This window comes from Lycorma delicatula, chromosome 3 (genome assembly GCF_047948215.1).
Source record: "Lycorma delicatula isolate Av1 chromosome 3, ASM4794821v1, whole genome shotgun sequence".
NCBI classification, from domain to species: Eukaryota; Metazoa; Arthropoda; class Insecta; order Hemiptera; family Fulgoridae; genus Lycorma; species Lycorma delicatula.
The window spans coordinates 124,500,474-124,526,541 of record NC_134457.1 but is presented as its reverse complement, the minus strand read 5'-3'; the positions used below and the strand labels follow the sequence as shown (position 1 = coordinate 124,526,541).

General features: G+C 28.5%; 1 protein-coding gene across 3 annotated transcripts in view; it reads right to left on the bottom strand.

The window, feature by feature from the left end:
- LOC142320974 (neurotrimin-like) overlaps positions 1-26,068 on the bottom strand; it is a 615,054-nt gene that overhangs the window by 498,476 nt on the left and 90,510 nt on the right. Inside the window, exon 2 of one of the 3 annotated variants that reach the window (XM_075358973.1) lies at positions 15,930-16,009. The exons of the other annotated variants lie outside the window; for them this stretch is intronic. The gene's annotated coding sequence lies outside the window, so the exon portion shown is untranslated. The remainder of the gene's footprint in view (positions 1-15,929; positions 16,010-26,068) is intronic. 3 annotated transcript variants of the gene reach the window in all.

Below are 26,068 nucleotides of genomic sequence, written 5' to 3'. Positions count from 1 at the left end.
AATGTTTTTAGTTTTTAATTTTGTTTTTAAATTTCTAGTGTAGTTTTAATTTTTGTTTTATTAGATTTTATATTTTCGTTTTATGGGGCGATGATAACGTAAAAACTAATTAATTTTTCGCGCCCCCCCCTTCCAAAAATTGGTGAGTTGAACTTAACACTTCTGTTTAGTAGGGTCTACTAACGTTAGTCGAGTGTATGTAGTACGTTTTATTTTGAAAATCAGTGTATTTCTCACTGCGAAGTAGTGAGGGCGTCAGAAACGAAAGTTGGTCTTCTTGCGCAGAACTTCACAACAGCATTTTTAAACTATTTTATTAATGGGGAGGGAGTATACGATCGGTTTATTTGTAAGTCCTATTATCTATTAAATAGATTTTCTATTATTAAATTCCTATTTTCTAATTAGTAAGGGTTTTTCTCTGTTTCATTAAACTGATAAGTTTTAATGATTAAAAAACAATATGACAATTTGAAATTTTATTATTCATTAAAACGTCTACGAATTTATTTTCAAAACGGTATAATATTATATTTCTTAAAAAATAAAATTAGATCTTCAAATTTATTTTATTTAAGTGCTTAAAATATTGAGTTGAACAATTAAGAAATATGCCGCATATATTTTGCTACATTTTAATTATTGTTTCAGTATATTCTTTACATAAAACTAAAATAGAGTTTTTCTTTAATTTCAGGCTGCAATATTGTGGTTTCTGAGAAAAATGTAGAATTTTCTTATTAGTAAATACCTTAACTTTATGAATTTTGAAAAAATCAATAAATTATCTCATTATTTTGGTATTATTTATTTTCTTTCCTTTATTTTTAAAATTGAAGGGAAAACTTTTTCAAAAACATTTTTTCGAAGGTTTTCAAGGTTCCACTTGAAATAAAGGTTCCAGTTTTTCGAAGGTTTCCACATTCAAGGTTTTCAAGCGAGATACCATAGTCTCACAGCGATATGGTAACATTAATCTTCATTAGCATGCATGCTAAATTAGATAAATCAAATTTTCATTTCAATAAATCTTCTTTTTTTTCAAAATATTTTGAAACAATTATCTTTCAATGTAAATGTCAATAATACCCCAATAAATTATACTTATTTCATTTTTCAAGAAATGTTTTATAATATTATATGTTTTTGAAAAGTAAATTCGTAAACGTTTTAATGAAGAATAAAATTTCAAATTGTCATATTTTTTAATGAAATTATCATTTGGCTAAAAAACAGACCTCAATCAATGTTGTGATTTTTCGAAAAGTTATGTTAGAATCTGCAAGGCATAATTTAATCTTTTTAAGTACTAGTTTAAAAGGGTTTATTTTATAATAAAAACTTCTGGTTTATTTAATAAATAAAACAATCCCCTTACTTGTGATTTTTCTGTGATGCATGACGGTAGAATTCAGTATTACATTTTGAAAATATATTTATCTAAAAATAATAATTTATTTATACTAGATTGATATTCAAAATACATAAATTCTTTAAACAAATTTCATTCGTTCTTTATCCACTTTAATAATTTAAATTTTTTTGTTATATCTACTTAAATGAAAAGCTTTAGATACATTACACAATATTTATCACTTTCATTTCAATTACGAAATTATGTTTGATATCGTATATTCTTACTCTCTGCATAAATGTATTTGACAATTTTTCATCTTTTTTTTTTTACTGAATAAAACAGTTTACTTAAAGAAAAAAAAATTATTTACTATTCAAAACCAGTTTTTCATAACATATTAACTTTGTAACCATCTGAAGAAGAACGGATCAATTTAAGCCAAGGACAAGCTAGATGATAGATTGAAGGGCCTAATAAGCCAAGAGCCTCAGAGCTCGCGTATCAGGATCAGGCCGCGACGTGACAGTATTGCTAACAGCAGTTTGTCTTTCCTTTACTCGTCAGTCAGCTGCTGAACAGTCCTTTACATGATAGATATTTCCGCCTTAAACTCTTAAATTACACTACCTTGCTTTACCATAAAGGAAAAAAATCAAGGTTTCAAATCTTTATAAGAATAATAATTTACTTAAAAAATAAAATTGACCTACATTTACTTCATCACACTCTTTCTTTTAAGTATAGATATTGCCAACAAAATTAATTTATTTTAAAATATTTGAAGATAATTGTAAATTAAATAATATATATCTGTAAATTAAAAAAAAGTTTCATCTTTCACAAAAATATTTTTTTGGGAACCAACAAAATTATCTTTTGATTTTTCAATAGAGATTTTCATAAAATAAATATTGTTTATATGGTGTTTATTCTCGTTTCATAACTACTTATTCTATACATCGTTACATTTTAATCTCGAATAATAAAATAATTTGCTGTATGTAGCGTGAAATGGGTTAATTTCTCGAAATCCTTAATTCAAAATTTTATTTCTGGTATCTTATAAAAAATTTCTGCATTTATATTTGTAGGTTAGTATAGGCGTTGGCGTTTATTTAGCTTTATATCGCAGGTTGTATTTAACCTAAAATATTTGTTTTAGTATTAAAGGAATTTATTGACAGAAATGCTTGATAAATTAATGGAAGAACTAGCTGGTGTTTAGGAGGAAATTAAAAGAATTTTACGCATAATTAATACTTCGATTATAAAAAGATATAATAAAAAATCTGTTGTGAGCACTACACGACTTCCTTGTACGCCTATTAAATTACAAATACACAATTTTTTTAAATGAAACGTACTAAAAATTTTGTTTCATTAATAACTTCTGATATTTTTTCATATACTTTTATTTTATTGCTATTATTGTATTATTATTTATTGTAAACGATATATCATAATATCGTTGAAAACCTCTCAATGAGGCTTACTACTGCAGTTAAAAAAAGTCCAAAATCATGATTTTTGGATTTTGGGCTTTTTTGGACACTTTTAGTTTAATCGATTGTAATCAAAAGGGGAGGTGCAAGACTAGAAGTAACAACAGTCCTAAATACAAAATTTCAAAATCCTACGGCTAATCGTTTTTTAATTTACGCGATATACATACATACTACGTACGTACAGACGTCACACCGAAACTAGTCAAAATGGATATTTTCGTTGAAATCTGAAAACTGAAATTTTTCTCGATCACAATACTTCATTTACTTCATACAAGGAAGTAAAAAAAAGCCTACTTGGTTGGTCTAGTGGTTAATCGTTGTAGCAAATCAGTCATTTAACAGCTGATTTTTGAAGTCAAAGATTTTGATAAAATCCTTTTAAAAAATATTTATTTTGATATGTATTTCAATACTAGACAATGGATACTGTTGTACTTTGGTGGTTGGGATGCAATTAACACGTCTCAGAAAGGGTCGGCCTGAGTTTGTACTACATCTTATTTTCATGTCATACCTATCATCCCCACCTCATTTGGCCATGCGGGGAGAGTTGCTTATTGTTCACTTGTACAAATTCCAACATACACATTAGAAAAATAAAATATTATGAGTTATAAAAAGAGTTGGATATAAAAACAATGAAAATTTATAATGTTAAGGATTAAAAAACCTGTCTCAGAAATTGGTATTGTATTGATGTTTCCTGCTCTACTTTTTCAATCAATCGGTTTTAAAACTGTAAATTTTTATGTTTATTTTACTACAATATAAATTTCTACCTATAATACTACTACTGAGGAAATAGCATTTACCATTTTAATTATCGTGTAGACATATGTTTATTGAAATAAAAACTATATTGCATTCAAGGTAAAAAAATATTGTCATTAGAGGGAAAATATTTCTTTACAATACTTTTTTATTTATTTTTACAGCATTGTAAAGATTAGAACGCAATACAGTTTTAGATTGTGTGATAGAATATATTAAAAAATTGTAAAATTTGATAATGTTAAAAGTTAAATCTGTTGTGACAAATTATCGTGAAAGCCGTATAACTCGTTTTCTAAGGCAGCCAGTAATTTGTCACTGAAATATTAGTTAACCAATAGAAACTTTAAATCTTCTTTTGCAAGAATAAGTGTATTATATTTGTTTGTGTCTATACTACATTGTTAGGGAAAGAAGATAAGAAGTATTTGTAAATTTTCTGTCATCAGAAACTTGAAAATAATTCTAAATTCTTTTTCTACGTTAATAATATTAAGTTTTGAGTTATCAGTAATAAAATAATTTTTTTAGATTTTATATCTACTGTTTGGTTTCATTTTGAAGTCTTCGAATGTTGTACCGTCACGCTGGGAAAGTTTCACCTTGAATTCAACCATTAATTGTTGAATAAATTTAAAATACGTTTGCCTCAACTTCAAACCGACAACCAAAGATCACTTATTGCATCTCTTGTATCACTTAATCCGGTTTTATACGTAAGTTATACTTAGTTTTTCGTTTAAAAGAGTAATATTTCTCAAAAGTATTGTACGATCTCATTTTTATTGCATACTTTTACACGCAGTTAAATTTTTGTTATTTTTAAAAAATGAATAACTAACACACATGATAACAAAGCTTACTTGTACGTCCAAAATACTTCCAGCCTGATAATAAAATCGAACTAATAGAATGGTAAAATTTTCTATACGTGTACAACATTCATTTGAAGAGCCTCAATAACGGACGAATTTGGTATCTATAAAAGATGTTTTTATATACAAATGATATTACAGTAATACATATTATTACTGTTTTGGAATAACTTGGAAATATTATACAGGATTAATAATACATAACACAAGACATTAATAATTTAACTAAAGATGTCATTATTAAGGATGTTTATTAAAATTATATTTAAACAAAAAATCATTTTAAAGAAAATTAATCAAATTATAAATTTTCTTTTAAAGAAATTAAATTTTCCTACATAATAATATGAGAATTTACTTACAAAATAGTTTTTATAGTTTTCCTCTACGAAACAAATTTAAACATTTAGACAGAAAGCATAATGAGTTAGTTGCATGTGACAGGCGATCATAATAGATCAGTCAAACAATAACATATTTCATTTATGAATTATTGCTTATTGACATAATTTCAAATTTTCTTTATTTTTTGTAGGTTTGTCTAAAGTTATTTTTTTTTCTGGAAAGAAATCATTATGTAAAATATTTTTACAACAAAGGTAATAACTCGGAATAGTTTCATGTAAAATCATTAATCTGAAATTAACAGTGGCTGTTAAAATGATCCGTAAGAAATCAAAAATCTTTTCTAAATATAGTATATACTCGGTGTATATTACTCACTTACAATGATTTCTTTCATGTATATGACTGAAGTTACGTAACGTCAAAAATTTGGAGTTTAAATTTGTAAATCTATCAAAATTTATAAATATTTGCAAATTAAAAACGTCTATTAGCTAATTACGTTAGCTATATGTTTTACATATAGCTAACGTAAAATGTTGGTAAAAATTGGAAAGGAGGTATAATCCGGATATGGATTGACAGATATGATCCGTTGTTAATTTAAGCATACGTTAGATTCTATTTCATTAAAACTTTGAATTTATTCTCAAAATTAATGTTTTTATTTGAAAAACGTGCTACATGTATTTTCATGATGTTAAGATTGTTTTAATGATCAAAAGTAAGCATAATTTTATTATTTATTTACAATTATTAGAGTATTATTTTTTTTTTCCAATTTACAACAGGTCGAACAAATAATAATTTGTAATTGAATAGATGTGTAAAATCTATTTTTCAGTTAAATCACAGACGTATAAATCATAAAAGAAATTAATATTTTTTCAAGGAAAATTAGTGAGGAAGAATGCCAAAAACATACATCTCAGCCAAATAATTTTTTTCTTTGAAAAGAATTCTAAAATTATACAATATTATTTATACATTTAATATAGTTCGCATTTATATACTTCCTAGTCTCTATTTTTAACTATTTATCTATATTATATATTAATATGTGCAATAAACTTACATATTACTAGCTGGAAGACATTAAAAAAATATGAAAAAGTATGGTGTTTTTACGTACCATTGGTATTGGTATAATATACATCAATATTAAAAATATGTTCAGTATACTTTATCTTCGATATTACATTTTTTCTATCACTTCCTTAACTATTACTAAAATCAATGAAGAAATTGTGGAAGTGTATGCTTATATAGGTCGGCACATAATGCTTTTACATTTTTGTTTTTTTGTACTTTAAAGTAAATAAGAGTTCCCATGAAGTGTCATGTAAATTAATATTTAAAGCTTTACAGGTAGTTATAATTCAACATAATATTTAAAGGCAATGAAGGAAGAATAGATGTTAGGACAGGCAAATTAACGTTCATTACTAAATGAGAGCAGTATCATCATTATATTAAGCCGTATGCGATGTTACCCATTAAAACTCCTTTGAAAACAACTTTCTAACCATTAGTTTATAGTACAAGCTTCATTTATATAATACACGAGCGGAATTTATATTACCCCTTATCCTAATTTAAATTACATATTATAACTATGTAGGTAATAATTTAACAATTTACAAGTGTCATATTTAATATATATTATTAATAAAATTATTATACCGCTTGCTTTTCAAAGACATACTCGTAGTAAACTTTGGTAGGCTTCTTATAACTGGACATCACTAGTATTTTAATCAATAGCTTCGATAATTTATTTTCGTTTTCTTAAAATTGTTCTTCTGACTTCCTTATCCAATGTATGGAACCAACCTTTCTATACAGTTCCTATTTTCACGCGCTATTCTATATCTTCATGTTTATCTTGTTTAATCCACCGCTTGTTTTAAAGACCGTTTGAATCATGAACATATTTTGTATAATAATTGATTAACCACAGAAACCAAATATTTTATTTAATATTAGTTCCAAAACTGTAGTTCACAGTTCTGTAGATTTTGTTAAACTAACTTGATTATATTACGTACGTCACTCGGTCTTCTAAGTATTTTTTTATATAACTCTGGTAAAAAATTTATAAAGAGAACGGCCTTGATTCGTAATGTTTTGCTGGAAATTACCTTTCTTACAACCAATTTATAATATAACAAAACCATATCCTAACAAATTATTTAGTAACGAAATATAATCTTCTAACAAATCAGTTGAGGTAAACACTGGTGATACCAGTAAATAAAACATTTGATTGCTATTATACATATTAATATAGTAGCGGGTATGAAATCTGAATCTTGTAGTCAAGCAGTAAATGCTGTATATCAACTGTTCTACAAACATTGGGCTGCTGCTTGTGTAGAAAATGACTTGAAGAGAATAATTACTTTTTCTGCTTAAAGGCAATTAGGATTTGTATTTTTTATCCTTTGTTTTCGTTTGTTTGGTTCTTTGTTTTCTTCATTTATTATTTCATATATAATATTTAATTCTCTTCTTTTTTTGTGTTCTGGGTTTTTATTCATTGTTTTCTCATATATGTGTTTACAGTACGGAAAAACTAAATCTGTTCATCATTTGAAAAACTAAATCATTTTACGTTAAAAGTAAACCTTATTTAATAAAGAAATTGTTACCTCAAATCCATGTTAAGTATAATTAATATTTTTTTTTAATATTAATTACAATTAAAATAAATCTATCCTGTGTAATTGCATTAAACTTATAATTATTGTTTGAAATTGTTATAGGTATTTCTAAATTTAAATTATAATAAGTTATGGCCCAACGATTAAAATTAACAAATGATGCATTTATTGGTAAAATTGATAAATATAAAGTCAACACTTCCTTGGAAAATGAAGCAATTTTGTAATTATTTTGTATGTTTGTTGTAATAAATGAATCTTTCTCATTAGCTAACAGTAAAGACACTCCGATAGCAAGCATCAGAATACAAAATAAAAACAAGTGCAGTATTATATTTTTTTCTATTTATAGAATCCATTAAGTCGAAAGCAATGCGTAATAATAGTAATATTCAGTCATTTTTCTTCATCTGTTGAGTGCGTTTCGCCAGTGCTGCGTTTTGCCTTTCTTGATTTATAGTGTAGTGTTTATAATTAATTTTTTATTTGTTGTGTAGTTGCAACCAAGATGAATGAACTTAAATCCATTATGACTCGTAAAAATTTAAGTCAGAAAGCTCGAAAGTTAATCTCGAATGTGTACGAATTCATGAAAGACGAACTAAGAAAATTTGGAAAGTCGGGAAATGACGACAAGCATATTATTCCAATTCAAAAGTGTGAAGAAAGAACAGCAGCTGCCTTTAAAATATCACCATCGCAAAGACTAAGGAATAGAAAAAGAGCTATTAAAAAAATTACAAGAAAACCCATCAGAAGCTTTTACTTCTTTTAGTACACCAAGAAAATTTAAAATCCGCGATGAACCAGTAACAGGCCTAGATGATTTCAAAATGGGCGTAGTGAGGAAGACCGTAAACGAATTTCATCTCAAAGTAAAATAGTTGCCCACTATTCTAAAATTGTTGGTACGTCTGAAAGATTCAACAGGATTCTCAGGAAGTAAAAGAAGTCTAAGAACAGTACAATTGGGTTACAAATAGGAAAAAAATAAAAACAATATTCTTATTGTTTTTAGCCTTACTGAACATCATGACATTAGAATTAAATGAATAAGTACGTAAAAGCGAAAAAAATTCAGAACCGAAAATAGGACTAGACAACAGTTGCTAGATTGCTTCAAGGGGAGAACTTCTACACCAGTTTCTAAAGGCAGTAGATTGATTTTATGGACAAAACCGCAGAATCTTTTCAAATGTCTTTGTAAGATGGTAAGTTCAAGATTTAACTATTTGAATTATGACATTCAACCGCTTTAGTTTTTAAAGTATTGTGTTTATTTTTAATTTTTTGAAGTTTGTGTGTTATTTAAATTTGTGTAAAACGTGCAGAAAGAAGCTTAACGTTTTACTTTCTAAAGTTTTATAAAACAATTTATATAACTTCAGTTAATTACACATCATTTATAATTCATCAATGGATCAGCATAATATTACGTGAAAAACAAGATTTTTTTCATAAGGGATGAACTCTGCATTACCAATTAATAACGAATTATATTATTTAATATTAATTCTTAACATTATTAATATTAACATGAATGAAATAATAATTATGATAATAGCAATAAATATTAATTTTGCGCAATGTAATTATTGCATTATACGAGTATATAGAACAATATATAGACGGTTCCGTAGCGAACCGTATTGTAGGCGAAATGGGTAATAGAATGTCAGTTGGAGCAGGTTCAGTTGACACAGTGCTAGCTTCAAGATTCATTATTTTTATTAAACAAAAAACTTGTTTTTTTTTTAGGGGACAGATTTGTTTGTATTGTATTAAGTTTACGATTGATAAATATAAATAAGGTTGAAATTGTAACTAAAATTTGTACTAACAGAGAAATTTATTTATATTAATTTTTTTTTCCAGTTTTACTATTTAATTAATGATTTTTGTCTACTTCACAATGTGAAACGAGTTCCTTAAGAACAGTTAGTTTATTGTTTAATATACAGTAATGGCTTGAATATTAATCTTACAAGAATGAATAGGAATGAGGGGTAATTTTATGAAAGGTTGAAAGGGAGTGCCAGACATAATTTAGCAAAAAGATTGGGTGGTACACCCAACGTGAAGGTTATTTTTTTAAGAATATAATCCTACGCCTACTTTTTTAAATTCATATAAGGTAAAAATATTGACTTTTAAAAGGATATATTTCTCTAAAGTTTACAAAATATTAGCAAATATATAAGTGTAGTATAGTATAGTATTTAAGTATGGTAAATACTATAACATACTTTGCTATACCATAATATTATATATATATATATATATATATATATATATTAAATGAACACAATTGAAAGTTTGATAAAACATTAAAAAACTGAACATTACGGAACTTCGCAAAACTTAACCTTTCACTTTATAAGTTAGAATATAAAGTTATTGAATGGTTTTGACCATTCAATTGTCAAAACAACATCACTACCTATTGGATTTAATTCAAACCACTCTCTAAACACAGTGGTCGGTTCAAAATACCCCTAACTCTCTTTCTACTGGCCAGATCGAGGATTTCAATAGCTTCAAACCTTCTCCGGACAACGCGGACCTTTTTGAAAAAAAACCGCGCGTAAATCGGTCGTTGTTTTTTACTTTATAGCAGGCACACATACGAACATTGCCTTTATATATATATGTATATGTAATTTTTTTATTTTTATTTTACAGTTGTAATGATATTAAAACGCTTTTTATAACACGAAATCGTTGCAGGAAGCTCTTAACATTAATTAAAACGAAAATTTAAAAACTAAAAAAAGATTTTCCCCATATATTTCTCATACTTACTACCGGTATCTATAGTATTACAGTTTTTTCCTGTCCTCGCACAAATAGGTAACAGTCACAAAGTTTTGCAAACAGTCGTCTACATCAATTAAATTACATAAACGCGAAATAATTAACAGATATATACATATCTCTAGACTCAATTCGATCGTATTGAACTTATTAAAGGCTTTCGTTTTTGTACAGTAAAAATTATCTTTGAACGGGTAGCTTTCTTGAAGAATTATTCTTAAAATTTGAAAGTACTTGTTAAGATTTTTTCTACCGATTGGTTTTTTTTTTATTGTCTAACAATAATTAAATAATTTGGTCGAAAACTAAATAGAAACACCATAAAGATAAATAAATGAAGCTAATTATAGAAAAGGTAATCCAGAACATATTGATGTCATATAAAATAAAAATTAGGTTTACGTATTTATTATTATTAAAGTAACAGAAATTATTTAAAATGTATTTTTGGTCTATTAATTTAATTTTTCAGAGGGTTACTCTGAAAAATTAATTACAATAAACCGTTTAATTACCTGTTAATTACAATAAACCTTTTACTCATGTACTTATAAATCCAATCGAGCACTTAAATTTACGAATTTTGGTTTCATGAAAACAATCATGTTCATTTAATAAATATAAGTTTAATTTTTAGTATTACTATTCATATTATTTTTAACTGAAATTAATTATATGAAAAATTAAACTAAGTTAACAAGAAAGAAAATTATATTCTACTATCTTAAAATAAATTATATCAATTTCTAATAAATAATATTCTTACCTAAAATATTTTTTTTATTTTTTTTACGTACTATTTTATTATTTACGTACTAATTTTTTTTTTTTTTTTTATTAAACTGTTCTAAGTTATCGGGTGATAAACGCTAGAAGAATCATTATTTCGTTTCTGAACTTTTTCAATATTTTGTTAATGCTTGGATGTAATTTACTGACGACAGCTAGTCGTCGTCATACGTCAGATGTCCCAGAATTTCAACTCAATCGATAAGATTATTCAATTAAGACTTGACATTGGCGTCATTAACTTCTAGCATACTTCGCATTATAAACAAACATTTATGTATAAATTTAAGGCAATTAATTTTAAATAATTTTTGTGGCATTAATTAATTGAACCATTAATTAATACAAATTTGGTAATGCAGAATTGCGTTAATTAGAAAATAATTTTGAATTATGCTAATAAATTACACCATTGGGTAGGAATGATATCTTCGGTTCGTTTCTTTTAAGCTTTCAATCGTTAATAAATTTGGTATAGAATATTTTTATATGTTTATTTAGATTAGAATTTTTATTTAATTATATCCGTTTGTAAATGTCGGCTAACCGAATCTCAGAAAATTCAGTAGCTTTCTAAAATGACAAATAAAAAGTATGTGATGCTTTATAATATTGAGTAAACTGTAACTTTTGTCTAAGAGTGTAAGACTTTTATTATTAAAAGTTGGAATTATTTATATAATATTTTTAATATTTTTTGAATTTAATTCAGAATCGTTCTTTATTTATTCTTCATTTTTTAAAGAAAAGATATTTTGAATGAAATACCTCAACCGTACGTTGAGTGTAATGGATTGCATTACTTACGTGTTTTCACAGAGTACTGGCATTAAAACAAGCATTCACGCAGAAAGAAAAGAAAAAAAATCATTGTTGCCATTGATGTAAAAAGTGGAAGTGACTTTAAGTAGAGAGTAAAGCATGAGAAAAATGTTTTGCCTGTAAAACCCCCACTAAATCCTTACGGTACAATAACCATAAATTTGTGTAAAATAAGATAATTTCTGTATGTATTTCAGAGCTTAAAAGTACTTCAGTTTTCAGCGCTTATAGCTCTTATTTCACTTATTATCTGTTCATATTATACGGAAGAAAAGAGATTTACTTTTTATTTATATTTCTTGAATTTTTTTTTAATTTTCTTGTTCTTTAGTTTGAATATAAGAAAAATAAAAACAAAATCCCTGAAATATATAGAAACAAAAATAACTGAAGCATTCAAAACCTTTCGAAAAAATTGAAAGGTATTGATTTTTTTTATTAAAAATTCCTGAATTATTTCACATAATTTTTTTCTATTACTTATACGTAACTGTTGTGTATGAGAGAATCAGCGAAATAAAATTTCTCAAAATAGAAAGTTTCATTGTTGTAAGCTTACAACATTCTTAATGCCTCTTACTATACTCATATAACTTTTTTTTTACCGTTAGGTATTGCTTGTGATGATTTTTACGCGTCAGAGATTGAGATGACATATTTGTAGCGTGTGAAAATGCCATTTCTGACAGGGATTCAAATCCGGGACGTTTGGATGAAAGACCTAGACGCTACCACTTACGCCACAGAGGTCGGCCATTCATATAACCTACCCTCATACCATTAAGAGTTAAATAAATTTTCTTCATTTCTTGCTTATAAATATAACTACAGAGTTTTATTTATTACTGCCCTTTACAATGTCCCCTTCATAATTAATCTAAAGTGATTGAGCAATACCTGTATAAAATTACAAAAAAATGCATTTTATTTTTATTAAATATTTCTTCAAATAAAATTAAAAAATACGGTTTGGACATCACATGATTTCCTTGTACGTTTTTTTTTCTTTTTTTGTTTAGCCTTCGTAACCACCGTAAGGTATTACTTCAGACAATGAATGAAGATGATATGTATGAATGATACGTAGTAGTCTTGTAGCCTCAGTCGACCATTCCTGTGATGTGTGGTTAATTGAAACCCAACCACCAAAGAACACCAGTATTCACGATCTAATACTCAAATCCGTATCAAATTAACTGCATTTTCCTTGTAAGCCTATAAAATTACATATACACATTTTTAAAAAAATTGAAAAACACATAAAATTTTATTTTATTAATAACTTATGATATTTTAATTTTTCATATATATAAATTAAAAAAAAAAAAAAGTTAAAAAAGGAGATGGAGTTTGATTCGAACCGATATGCCTTCCCCTTCTAAGTTCAAAATATTTCATTAATTGAAATTCCATTTCTCTGGAACCAATGAAAATAAGTACCGCTTATGATATATCGTTTAAAAGCTCTCCATGATGGCTTATTACTGCAGTTAAGAAAAAGTCCAAAATCCAATGTTTTTGGATTTTGGGCTTTTTGGACACTTCTGTAAACAAAAGTGTCCAAAAGTCCCTGTCAGAGATGGCATTATCACACGCTACAAAATTGTCATATCATTTTTGTTTGGACACTGGTTCAGTCGATTGCAATTAAAAAGGGAGGTGCACAACTAGATGTTATAATAGTCTTAAATCCAAAATTTCAACATCCTACGGCTAATCGTTTTTGAGTTATGCGAGATACATACGTACGTATAGACGTCACACCGAAACTAGTCAAAATAGATTCGGGGATGATAAAAATGGATACTTCCGTTGAAATCTGAAAACCGAAATTTTTCGCAATCACAATACTTTCTTTACTTCGTACAAGGAAGTAAAAATATATCAGTATTCTCTTTCGTAGTGTAACTGTTAAATTATAAGTTTTTAGATTTCTGTCAAAAAATAAAAGATTTAAATAAAATATAAAGAAATATTTATTCTCAAGTGTGACTCGCCAATAGAATCAGCAGAAGTAGTTTGTATTAATCTCGTCAAATCATATTCTTCTAACATCATATTTATTCTAATAAAGAGTTAAGTTTTATTAAATACCTATGTAATTTATATTATTTATGTCGTCGGTCATAACCGTTTACAGAAATAAAGTTCTAAACTTATACGAACATTTTAGTTGTTGAGCTACCAATTTGAGTTGATTTATAGGAATTAGCTAAAATAAATATAAATTAAAAAACAGTAATTAAAAATAAAAGCAACATTAAATAAAATAAGCCGATTAATATATGTATTTTTAATATTAACAGTGGCTTTTAATTCTGTTTTTCATTGAAATATTGAAATATTTTGTTCAATAATTGTGTTTTTGTATTCTTTATCAAATATTCCTTTTTATTAATAAAAATTGTAAACGACACTCGCGATCAATGAAAAAGTACCGTTAAAAAATTCTTCGAAGACATTTGTCCTTAAAAAGCAAATAAAGTCAGTATTTTATATTGTATTTAGTTCCTTAACGTGTGTTGGATCCTGCTGGCGTAAACAGACTCCATATATGCTGACATACTGATTACAGTAGTTAGAGCAAACAGATTATATACTGTGTTACCGTTGGTTTTTTTTTTTTACGTTTTGGTTATAAATGCGTAGATAGTAATCAAACCACTGTGACAAATTTATTGTTATGTTAAGATTAGCAAATATACGTACACTTTTCTTATTTACTTATCAGCTATAAAAGAATTTTAGTTGAATTTGTGTAAAGTGCTGAAGCGATGACTAGAAATCCCTTATAGAAATAGGAAATTCAAAAACAATAATATGATGCAAATTTTATACATATATAAAAGCCAACATCTCGACTAACTTTTTTTTTTATTTTGTTTTGTTTAACCTCCGGGACCCACTGTTAAGTATTGCTTCAGAGGATGAGATGAATGATTTGTAGCGAGTGTGAAAATGCCATGCCTGACCGGGATTCGAATCCGCGACCTCCGAATGAAAGACGGAGACGCTACCACTCGCGCCACGAAAGCTGGCATTTCGACTAACTTGACATCATTACGTTAATGATTACACTAAAAATAACGAAAATAAGATTATATGCAAATTTCCTCATCTTTTGTAGAAAAGATGACATTAACAGCAGCTCTACCGGAAATTCCACTGATGAAGGTGATAATAATTAATTAGATCCGAAATGCCTTAGGAAAAATTTGTTTCAATAACCTGCCAATTAATTGTTTCAGCATTTTATAACGTTATCACTGTTATGATATTCAAAGGTTAATTTTAATTATTTCATTTTTATAATTTTTTTAACATTTATTTATATTATAATCCTGCTTCTGTGGGCTTCTGCATATTCCTAAAATAACTGGTGATGATGATTGTTTAATAATTAAAAACGCTAGCTGATTTTAGATTTAGATTTTTTTAAATAGTTTATAAGCGTTTTCTGTTGACGAATTTTTATAATAAGCGTTTAAAGAGGTCATTACCTCATTTAAAGAGGTAAAATAATTTTTAATTAATAAAAATAAAAACATATTAAAGCCTAGGCTAATCATAAAATTTTTTACTAAATTACTACATTTTTGGGATGTCTTTTTATGTTTTACTGATGGCAATTATAGCTATTCAAATAGCTATTAAAATGCATATAATTAACCAACTAACATTTACAGAAAATCTCCTTCATATACCTGTTAAATATTACAGATCAATTGAAATTTCCATACTTTATATTAATAATATGTACTTTTTGGTATAATAAAATTCTTTTCGTAACTTTTACGAAACACATTTTAATCAAAAACAGTAAGGAAATATACAAAATTATAGGAGAATAATTTATAAAAGGAAATAACATTAAAATTAATGTTATTTTATTTATGTTATTTATTACATTAAATTAATGTTAATTAATCTAATTAACACTAAAATTAGACATTACAAAACTGTGGTTAAACCAGTAATTACTTACGCGAGCGAGACTTTATTTAGATTAAATCAGAAAAATAGGACTGAACCTTTGCTTAAAGTTGAACGCACGATTCTTAGAACCTGCATAAACAAAAAATATAAACACGAAAATCAGTATAGATTATTGCCTAATAAATTTCTGTACGAAAACTTGGAATCCTTAATTGACACTATGAAAAACAAGCGAATTTCCTTCTGTGCACACTTGTTAATATTACCGCAGGATAGGATTACTAAGAGAATTATCGATCAAAAGGTTATAAATCGTACTAACCAATACAAAGTTATAATTATTTTTTAATGGTTGTATTTACGTGATAGAAAAATATTTACACTAATAATGTTCTGCATTCGAACGGTCATAAATATTTTAAAAGGATTACAACAAAAATTAAGGATTAAATAAGATTAAAATTGAGAGAATTTAAAAATACTGTATTATATAAAACTATAATTCTGAGGTGATAAAATAATAATATTTTCTTCGTAACTTAAAAGTATCAATAAAAGTTAACTTTTAATCGTCCATATTTTGCGTAAATTTTGGTTAAGCCTGCAAATAATATAATTTTAAAGTTATTATAGATTGTTCAATGTTAAACGTTATTTGTTATTTAGTAATGTATGTTATTTGTTAATGTTAAATGTAATTTATATTAGCTTACACGAAGATGGCTGTTTTTAGTTTTTTCCAACAATTACCAGTTTATTGTGACAGCAATTCTTAATTCTCAACATTAGTAAACACAGTGTTTCTTTCATCTATTGTGTTAGTAAATAACACATACACTACATGTTAATGTACACATTTGGCGTAACAGAAATTTTTAGGCATGGCCAGATTCCTGTGGATCTATTGTTCACCTATTACAAAGGTTTTAACGTCCTTCTGCTATTGTAGTTAAACAATAACGATAGAAATTTATTATTACCAACTGACCTTCCCGATTATAACCCGTTGTTAGTTTGTCATATTTATAGGAGAGAAATTATGTTAGGATAGTAATGCTTTCATTGGCGTTACCTAAATCTGACCAGACCTGACCATCATTAATTGTTGAGGTAATGACGCTTGCAAGGAAAAATATTTTCTAATAAACTTATTTCAAATACTGTGATGGCTTAATAAATCTAAGTAGCATATATAGTTCCATTATTAATATGAATTAAATGAAGTATTTTTTAGGAATAGAAAATTATTAACAAAACGTCATTCTTTATGTTTTAAATTTTAAAACGTACAATTTACTTAATACAGTTTTTCTCACAATTCATCGTGTAAATTCATTGACGATGAATTTTATTTATTATATTTTTTCATCATAAGTACTTGAGTGGTTTGAATCCTATTCCTTCATTAATATTTATTCTATGTTCATATTTTAATTTCAATATATTTATTACATCCTACGTTATAATTTACTTCAACCGATCTCTCCTACAGATTTCCCGTTCTATACTTCTCTCTTCATTTCAATTTTCTGACAAAATTATAAAATCCCTAAAAAAATTATAATAAAGTAACGTGTAAATCCTTTTTTGTCTGATTTAATGATTATAAATAAGGAACGACTACTTTGGAACTCAGGTTAATTATTTATAATCTACACCGTAATTTAATGATGCTCCTTAGAGAACTGTTATGCAGCCCTCCTGTTTATTTTTAATTCCATATTATTAATACAAATTTTGACTAATGGAACTGAACAGTATAAAAACACCACATTATAGAGCGCTGAGTTATTATTACGACAAAGAAGCACTAATTCGCTTATTAGTAGCCAAAAAAGGTATCCAATCAATTCTTAAAACAATTTATTGAAGCGAAGTTTCTTAACGCAGACTTCGGGATGGGGAGTCAACTAAGAAAAAACGAGCGTCACGCAAACCGTCACGCGTTAACTGATTCACAGTTCATTCAAGAATCATGTTCAAAGAATGATATTGTTACTCTTTTGTGAACGGTTTTTGATCACCCTCATATTTAAATATTCAAGTATGTCAATCACTGATTGGATTTAACCGATTGGATTTCATTGTTAGTTCATATTTCTTATCAATAAAAAATCTTTTCACTTGGTTATATTGCGTGTACGTTATTTGCATCATTAATAATTCAGTCTTTAGTAAGTTTTTTTTTTTTTTTTAAACTCCCCCAAGACGACCAGCCCACGCTAAAAAGCTTAACACAGTCGCCTCAGGGTTTCATGGCAGCGCAGTCTGCCCTCCCTAGTTCGTCCGAACTCAGACATCCCATCGGGGTTTCTCGTTGCTCCTCGAAAACATACTAATCACCTCTTCTGGTGATTAGAATCTTTCAGAATTTTTCTCCGCAGGAGAGCACCCTTCCAGTCCCTATTGTACCTGATCAAGACACACATTTCGTTTGCCCTTCGCAGTTACGCGTCCCCCCGTGCACACCTCGAGGGTCCCCCATGCCATCATCGGGGAGCTCCGACGCACCCACTCTTGCGCGTGAGTAGGCCCGAACACCCTAGGCATAGAGGCTGCCTCCCTAGCCCCTACACGTATCAAGATGGACTTGTACCTGTCCTCGATCCCCCACGCATTCCCATGACCTCCATGGGAGGTCATAGGAATGCGCCATGCCTCCCTCGCCGTCAGTGGTAGACAATATTTTGTCTACCCGCACACAATATTTTTACACATCGAAGTTACATACGTGTACCAAATTTCAATCATTTTCATGCGATAGTTCATGAGAAACGAAAATTTTCAACTAAATGCATAAATTTAGCGTAGGGGTAGTGCTTGGGGGCGTGGGGGTGGGTCATATCAAATTCCGACACCGTAGTGCTTTATTGTCATCGAAGTTACATACGTGTACCAAATTTCATTGATTTTCATACGATAGATCAAAAGATATATCAGTTGCAAGATTTGATTATTCCTAAAGCGAGTTAAATAAAAGCTTTTAAAAAATAATGTTTTCATTTTTAGAAGAAAAGAATAGGACCAGAAGTATTAGATTATTAAGAGATCCAAACACAAATGTTTTCCTAATGCGTTTCTCAGCAAATGAGGTAACTTAAACACTTTATTATAATACAAATAACTTCAGTATATAAACACATAATAATATTTAGATTATCAGTGATTTAATTTAATTCAGTCTTTCCATAAATATTGATGAAAATTAAGTGATTTACAATGTAAACATTGTTATATTATGTTTTCCTGTAATAATAAGTTTTTTCCATATAGTTACGATTAACTGTGGTTTAGGATTGAACAACACACGTTTCTAATAAAATGGCGACAGTATTAAGCAAACAAACGATGTTTCGAAGCCATTTCAATACTTATCGAAATGATGTGGTGCCTTCAGTCGTACTATTAAAGACTGGGTGTAGAAATTTGAAGAAGCTAGTTCACCGAAGAACAAGACGCCGTATGTTAAACGTAGGTTTTTACGAACATCTACATAAAAAATGGTGACGTAAGATCTGGAAACTACAAAGCTAGCCTGAAACCGTCTACCAGTCATAATTTCGTTTCACTTGTCTTGTCGAATACCAGTGTTCAATGAATTTTCCATAAAAATTCAGACATGAATCCGTATAAAATTCAATGGAGCAAACATTAAATGCATGTTTATCATGTAAACATCAACAAAGACATTATTCACAATATTCTAATGAGTGATAATTATATTGCCGTTTGTGAGAATATGTAAATAAGGAAATTTTCGGTACTTACCAACAAAAATCGAAATAAAATACATCAGCAACTGTTACAAAGTACTAAAAATCATTATACGATATGCAGCAGCATCCTCTGGAGTAACCCGTAGGTATGTCTTTCACAACAGTGATGGGAATGTTTTTATTATGATATAAGATCGATATTATTTATCTTTTTCTGAAAGAGTGTCAAAATAAATGCCAAGAGTTTGATTTTTCTTTGTCAATACTGGGATGCTTCAAACCACTACTTTATAGTTTGTATCAGCGCAAGCGAAAGGCGCTGAGAAGTGGAATAATTTATTTAATTTTTTTTTTAATTCTTTCATGTATAGTCGTATCAATAATTAAAGTCATTAGCGACTTATCAGTGTACAACTGAACAGGTAAATGTGTAGTCTTGAACAAATTCAGACCGACCATTCCTGAGAAGTGTGGTTAATTGAAACCCAACTACCAAAGAACACCGGTATCCATTATCTATTATTCAAATCGGAATAAAAGCAACTATCTTTATTAGGATTTGAACCTGAGAACTTCTACTTTGAAATCAGGTGATTTACGACGACGAGTTTACCATTAGACCAACCCAGCGAGTTTATTTGAAATTTATATTGCATTAGTTAAAATACATATAAAAATTAATAAAGCGTATAAAATTACGGTTAAATTTCCAACAGAATTTGAATGACAAAAAATTATCTCGTTTAATTAATTAATACCATTATTCTTCAGTTATTCGCCTAAAATAAAGAAAATAAAAAATTAATATGAGTCACCTTAAAAATATTAATTTATTTATTAAGGGATTTAATTATTAAAAACAATAATACAGTTTAAAAATAAAATAGTATTTATTTTTAATAATAATAAATATAACAATCGTAATAACCACTAAATACGGTGTTAATAAAGGTACAGTATAATAATAATATAGAAAACGTTCAAATATTTTACAGACCAGTACGTTATAAGTTAAATAAAAATAAAATAATAGTTTATTGATTAAGAACTATAAATAAAGAATAGTGTTAGACTTATTTTATTTGGATGAAATAAAGGCAGTGTATTATATATATTAGAAGTTATCAGAATGTTATACTAGTATATTACAGCAGCAATGTATGTACAGAATGATTGAGGAGGATAGCGAAGTAATTTGGAAACTGATTCTAGAGCTTGAAATAAGGAAAAGGTTTGTACAAAAGTATATCCAAAAACGGTTTGCAAGCTAATTTCGGCTAAGGAAAAATTTTGCGCAAATTTCAGTTGTCCTAGGAAATGAGGTCATACCGAAATTTTTAAGCACCAATCCTATCATAAATAAGTTAAATGATAAATCATAAGATTTAATTTTCTGAACACAACGAAAGGTGAAGTCATTAAATCTTATTTTGTAAGTGAATATGTTTTACAGGTTTTATTCCTAGAGTTAAAATTTTTTCACTTTAATGGTGCACTAAAAAACAATATACTTTATATAGTTGTAAGTAAAGAGAATTTAATTCAGGTTTTAGTCCTGTTTTTCAAAGTTCGTTTTTGAATCCTTTTTGACCATGAAATTTTTTAATAAAAATATTATAATCCCTTCGAAATAACTTCTTGTTTAAGGTAAATATATTCTCTCAGTGTTTATCCTCTTAACAATATTTATGGCTTCAACAGAAAGTGATATAGAAGTTTAAAGCGTTTAAAAAAATTCAATTTTCGAGAAACACAGTGAAATTGATTCAAAATTCTCCTTATTTTTTCTATAATAATACTAAATAAATCTGAAAGAAATTTTCTAATATGATTTTCAAAAGGGAAGAATTTAATGTGTAAAATCTATTAACTTATTATAATCCTGAAAAGAAATGAAAGCATTGTACGCTTACTGAGACTAGAATTCAAATTTGCTGTGACTAGATTGAAACTGGTAAAAATTTGTTTAAGTGACGTAAATTATATACCAAAGTATTTCTCAGTATCTGTGAATAACATATAAGCGGAAGCAATAATATGTTCTAAATAATTGCTAATTGCGTAACAATAAAACAAAAGCAGACGCCAAACGTTAACCCGCTGTAAACTTTAGCTGGTTAAAGTTATCGAGAAACTAAATTACAAGATTTACACAATAATAAGATCAGGGAAATAGGTATAAAACAATCGATTGTACTTAAAATTATTTTAAAAAAAGGTTAAAAAACTATTCACTAATGAAGATTGTTAATGATTCGCAGACAATTACTAAAATAAATATGTTTTAAGTAAATATAATTATAAAAAATATAATTAATATAATTTAGACATTTACTGTAATGGACTTCCATCTGATTCATTAATATATTTAATTATCTACTACAATATTTTTGTATTATCTATTACAATACTACACCATCAATTTTGATAAAATTTTTAAATTTTCACTGCGATGCCGTTTAACGTACAGAATCTAGATCAATGAGATGAATCGTTAGGCAATGAGAATCATTAATGAGATCAATGAGAAATTATCTTTAGGCATAATGAAATATCAGTTGACGATATTAAAAGTGCGAACATTACTGGTGTGCCCAAAGGGCAGAGTACAAAAGAAACATTCTACACGGCAACTATCTTATAGTTACAATCTCTGCAAAAAAATAAAACCTTTAATGTGGCTTAGTTTGTTGCCTCTGAAATTTTAAAACAAAATTTGTGTTAAAATATTCTGTAAATGATTAGTTCTTATAAATTCAATTATGACTACTAATAAATTAACGGTAATGAAGTTTTATTATTATCTTATTATTATTATTATATTTTTTTTATTAACGTCTAAAGGGATGTTAACTCAATAACAGTTCATGATTGGATAAATTTAGTATACCTTTAACTAAACAATCGACCATAGCAACGGAAATAAGTTAAATTCTTTTCAATATTCATGTGAAGTATTAAAGCAAACTTGTAATTAGATAAGAGCAGATTCTGTGCTGCTCACGTTTTAAAATTAATACCAAATCCGTATTACTGTGTTAATATAAAACATCTGTATTAACATTATAGAAAATAATTGACTACTTAGTTCATTTAAATCTCATACGGATTAAAACAAGGGTTTTAAAAGGTTTTGTTTTAACCGTACATCAAGAGTACGGAAATAGCAATTTATTTTTAAGCAGTGTAATCCGAGTATACTATTAGAAGATTGATACTTTACAGATGGCTTTAAATATTATTTGAGAAAATTTAAAAAAAGTAAAAAGTAATTTTTTTCAATTGTATATGTAACTTGGTCCCAAAAAAAGTCTAGGAAGAATTAGTGAACGTAGGGTTATTTATTTCATCTTAATGCAAAACAAATCTGATAAAGTATGTAAAGACAATAAAACTATTGAAGCTTTAAAATAAGCTATGAAACAAAATTTCTCGTATTTGAACTGATAAGGTACTTGATTTTAAACCTAGACATCGTTTTTCGCTCGTAATATAAATAATGCTTAGCAGCTAAGGTTTAAGATAGTAGTAGATAGAAAAATAGGAGCATAAGAGATCTCATGATAGGCCGTGAAATGTCGATATAGATCTACAAAGTCAAAACATTCAACAGAGTAGACGTGCTGGAATAGAATTTTCGTACTTTATGAAATCTAATTAGTAAAAAAAGTTATCCTTAAAATAAAAGTGCACATTTGTTGCTAAATGCATGCTCTAAAATTATTTGGGAGTTTTGCTTAAAATTGAAATTTAAGATAGAACATAACATTTTCTAGCAAATAAATTTCCTACTCCGTAAATATTTATATTCCATGGAGAAAATATGAGTTTACTTTAAGTAAATATTAAGGAAACGTCATTCACGTTAAAAAAAATTGTAATATTTTTATTTAAATAGAATAAATAATTAAACAGAAATTATTTTTGATAATTCAATAATTATACATAGAATATTTATTCTCGTCAATGGTAAAGTGGAGAAAGGGCTTGCATAGCTAAAGTGCGGATATAGAATTTTTTTGTGAAGATTCTTTTTTTCTGTTTAGCATTTGGAACCACCGTAAGGTATTACTTCAAAGGATTATATGTATGAATATATGACTTCGAAAGCATGACCTTTGGGCGGATGTTGGACATGATTAGAGTACTTTTTCAAAATTTAAAGAGTACCCAGCGCAGAGCCTTAATTGTATGCACTGGCGTTTTTAAAACAAAATCCTATGAAGCTACCACCGTATTGGGAAAGGCTCTCCCAATCGATTTAGTGGTGAAAGTTCGGGCAGCCATGTGGCGATTGCGAAGAGGCTGGGCGGCCGAGGTATTTGGGATGCGGTTTCGGGCCGGACCAGTACTGGAAAGGAACGGTGATCAGAATGCACCGGATCTCAACTTTGTTCAATTGTCCATCTCCCGCCTCCGAAAGAGGCTACAGAGCCTCGCGATGGGGGCATGGCATCTGGAATGGGACACCACGACTAAGGAAAGAACCCTGTACAAGTTTATACGGGATTGGAAAAATGGTATGCCTCGAGTTCGTTTTTAAGGGCGACGGGTGCCAAGGTGCTCACCAACCACGTTAATTTGAACCGACATCTGTTTCGGTTCGTCTGGCAGCCGATGAGCTGTGCTTCTGCGTGGAGGACCAGTCAATTAAACACCTATTGTTTGACTGCCCTGCTCTTGGGGGAGGGGCAAGAGACCGGGCCACCCTGGAGCTCAATCCAAGGGGAAAATTGGCCACTCACAAGCGATGAGTCAATGTGGCGAGAGCCGAATTGTCGGACCGTGTGGAAGTTCCTTGATGCGATTGGTTTCTTCAACCGACATCAGTAGTTTACTTAAGGCAAAGACTCCTACCGCACTGCTGTGGGAAGCTAACCTAGAAATATGGCTGACCACCAGCCAGTTAAAGCTCCAAGCGCTTTAATATGGTGGACAGGTTACTGGCATTTAGCGACTTAGGCGTGGCAACGAATTACGTCTAGACGAAGTAAATTTTAATTTATGGATGTCATATATATTTTTAGTAGTTGACTACTCATTTTTTACCCATTTTTAGTAGCGCCTACCCATTTTAGTAAATATATGACAAGTGAACGGTTAGGATACGTAAGCCGTTGGTATATGGCATCGTGCTTAGTCCGCTCACGCTGTTAGGTAAGCTCTAGGAGCTATTTAGGACACTGGTCAGTATCCTATTTCGAGGCTCAGTAGCCGTTTGTGGCACAGTCATTCGGTCTTATGCTTTAGGACGATCGAATGGGGTGGTGGCGGGAGAAATGCTAAGCAAACCTTGTATGAATATAAATGAAGTGTAGTCTTGTACAGATTCAGGTCGACTATTTGTGAGATGTGTGATTAATTGAAATCCCTCCCGTTAAAGTCCAACAGAGCAAGGAAAGGTTGGGAGGGGGTTGGCGACCGGAACGTCACTAGGCGGGTTAATTGAAACCCAACCACCAAAGAACACCGGTATCCACGTTCTAGTATTCAGATCCGTGAAGTATTCGTGCATTCTAGTATTCTTGTGAAGACGTATCTATTTCACTACTTACTCTCTCGGAACAGATAAGAGCGTGTGCGTACACACATACAACCACTCACACAAGAAACATTACACGCCAATGTGCAAAAAGATAGTTTAAACGTATATCCCATAATGTATATTTTTCACTCTTTCGACATTTTTGTTTTTGAAACTGTCAGTTTCAAAGAAGACATTTTATAACAATCGCTTCTTACTGTACGTTAAAAAACCAGACATTTTCTATTAAAAATATAGCTATAATTAAAATTTGTATTTTAGTTCTAAGACTGTGATATATCTTTTAAATAATAACCTTAAAATACCGGTATGCTAAAACCGAACGGTAAAAACTACAGTCAGCAGATTATTGATTATGAAAACCATGAGAATGCAAAAATCTTTTTCTATAGTTAAGACAAGTAATAACAAAATTAAGTAGTTAAGAGTAGTAACAACTAATTAAGACTAGTAATACATGTTAAAATAACAATCATTAATAAAAGTTAACTTATAACCAATGGAACTTTTCTGTTAATCATTAACAGAAAGTAAAGCGCTAAACTCGTACTGTATGAATACTTAAAAATTTCATGTATTGGAAATCATACTGGTAATTATTCCATGTTTTACATTAATGTCCTGCTGGACAATCAAAAATTATAAATAATTTTCTTAATTCTGTACAACTAAAAAATTATAATATTAATAATTTTATTAATCACAAAACAGCGACTATCTATCTAGCAAGATAGTGTATTTTACAGATTTTGACATCTGTAACTTATACCTGTTTTTAATTTAAAAAATAAATAAATAAATTTTTAATGTTCGCAAAGAATTATTATATGTTACTTTTCGTGTGAAGTAATAAGCCTTGTATAGATTTTTTTTTTATATTCGGTTAACAAGCTAGAAAACTTTTCATATTAAACTTTATAGAATTTG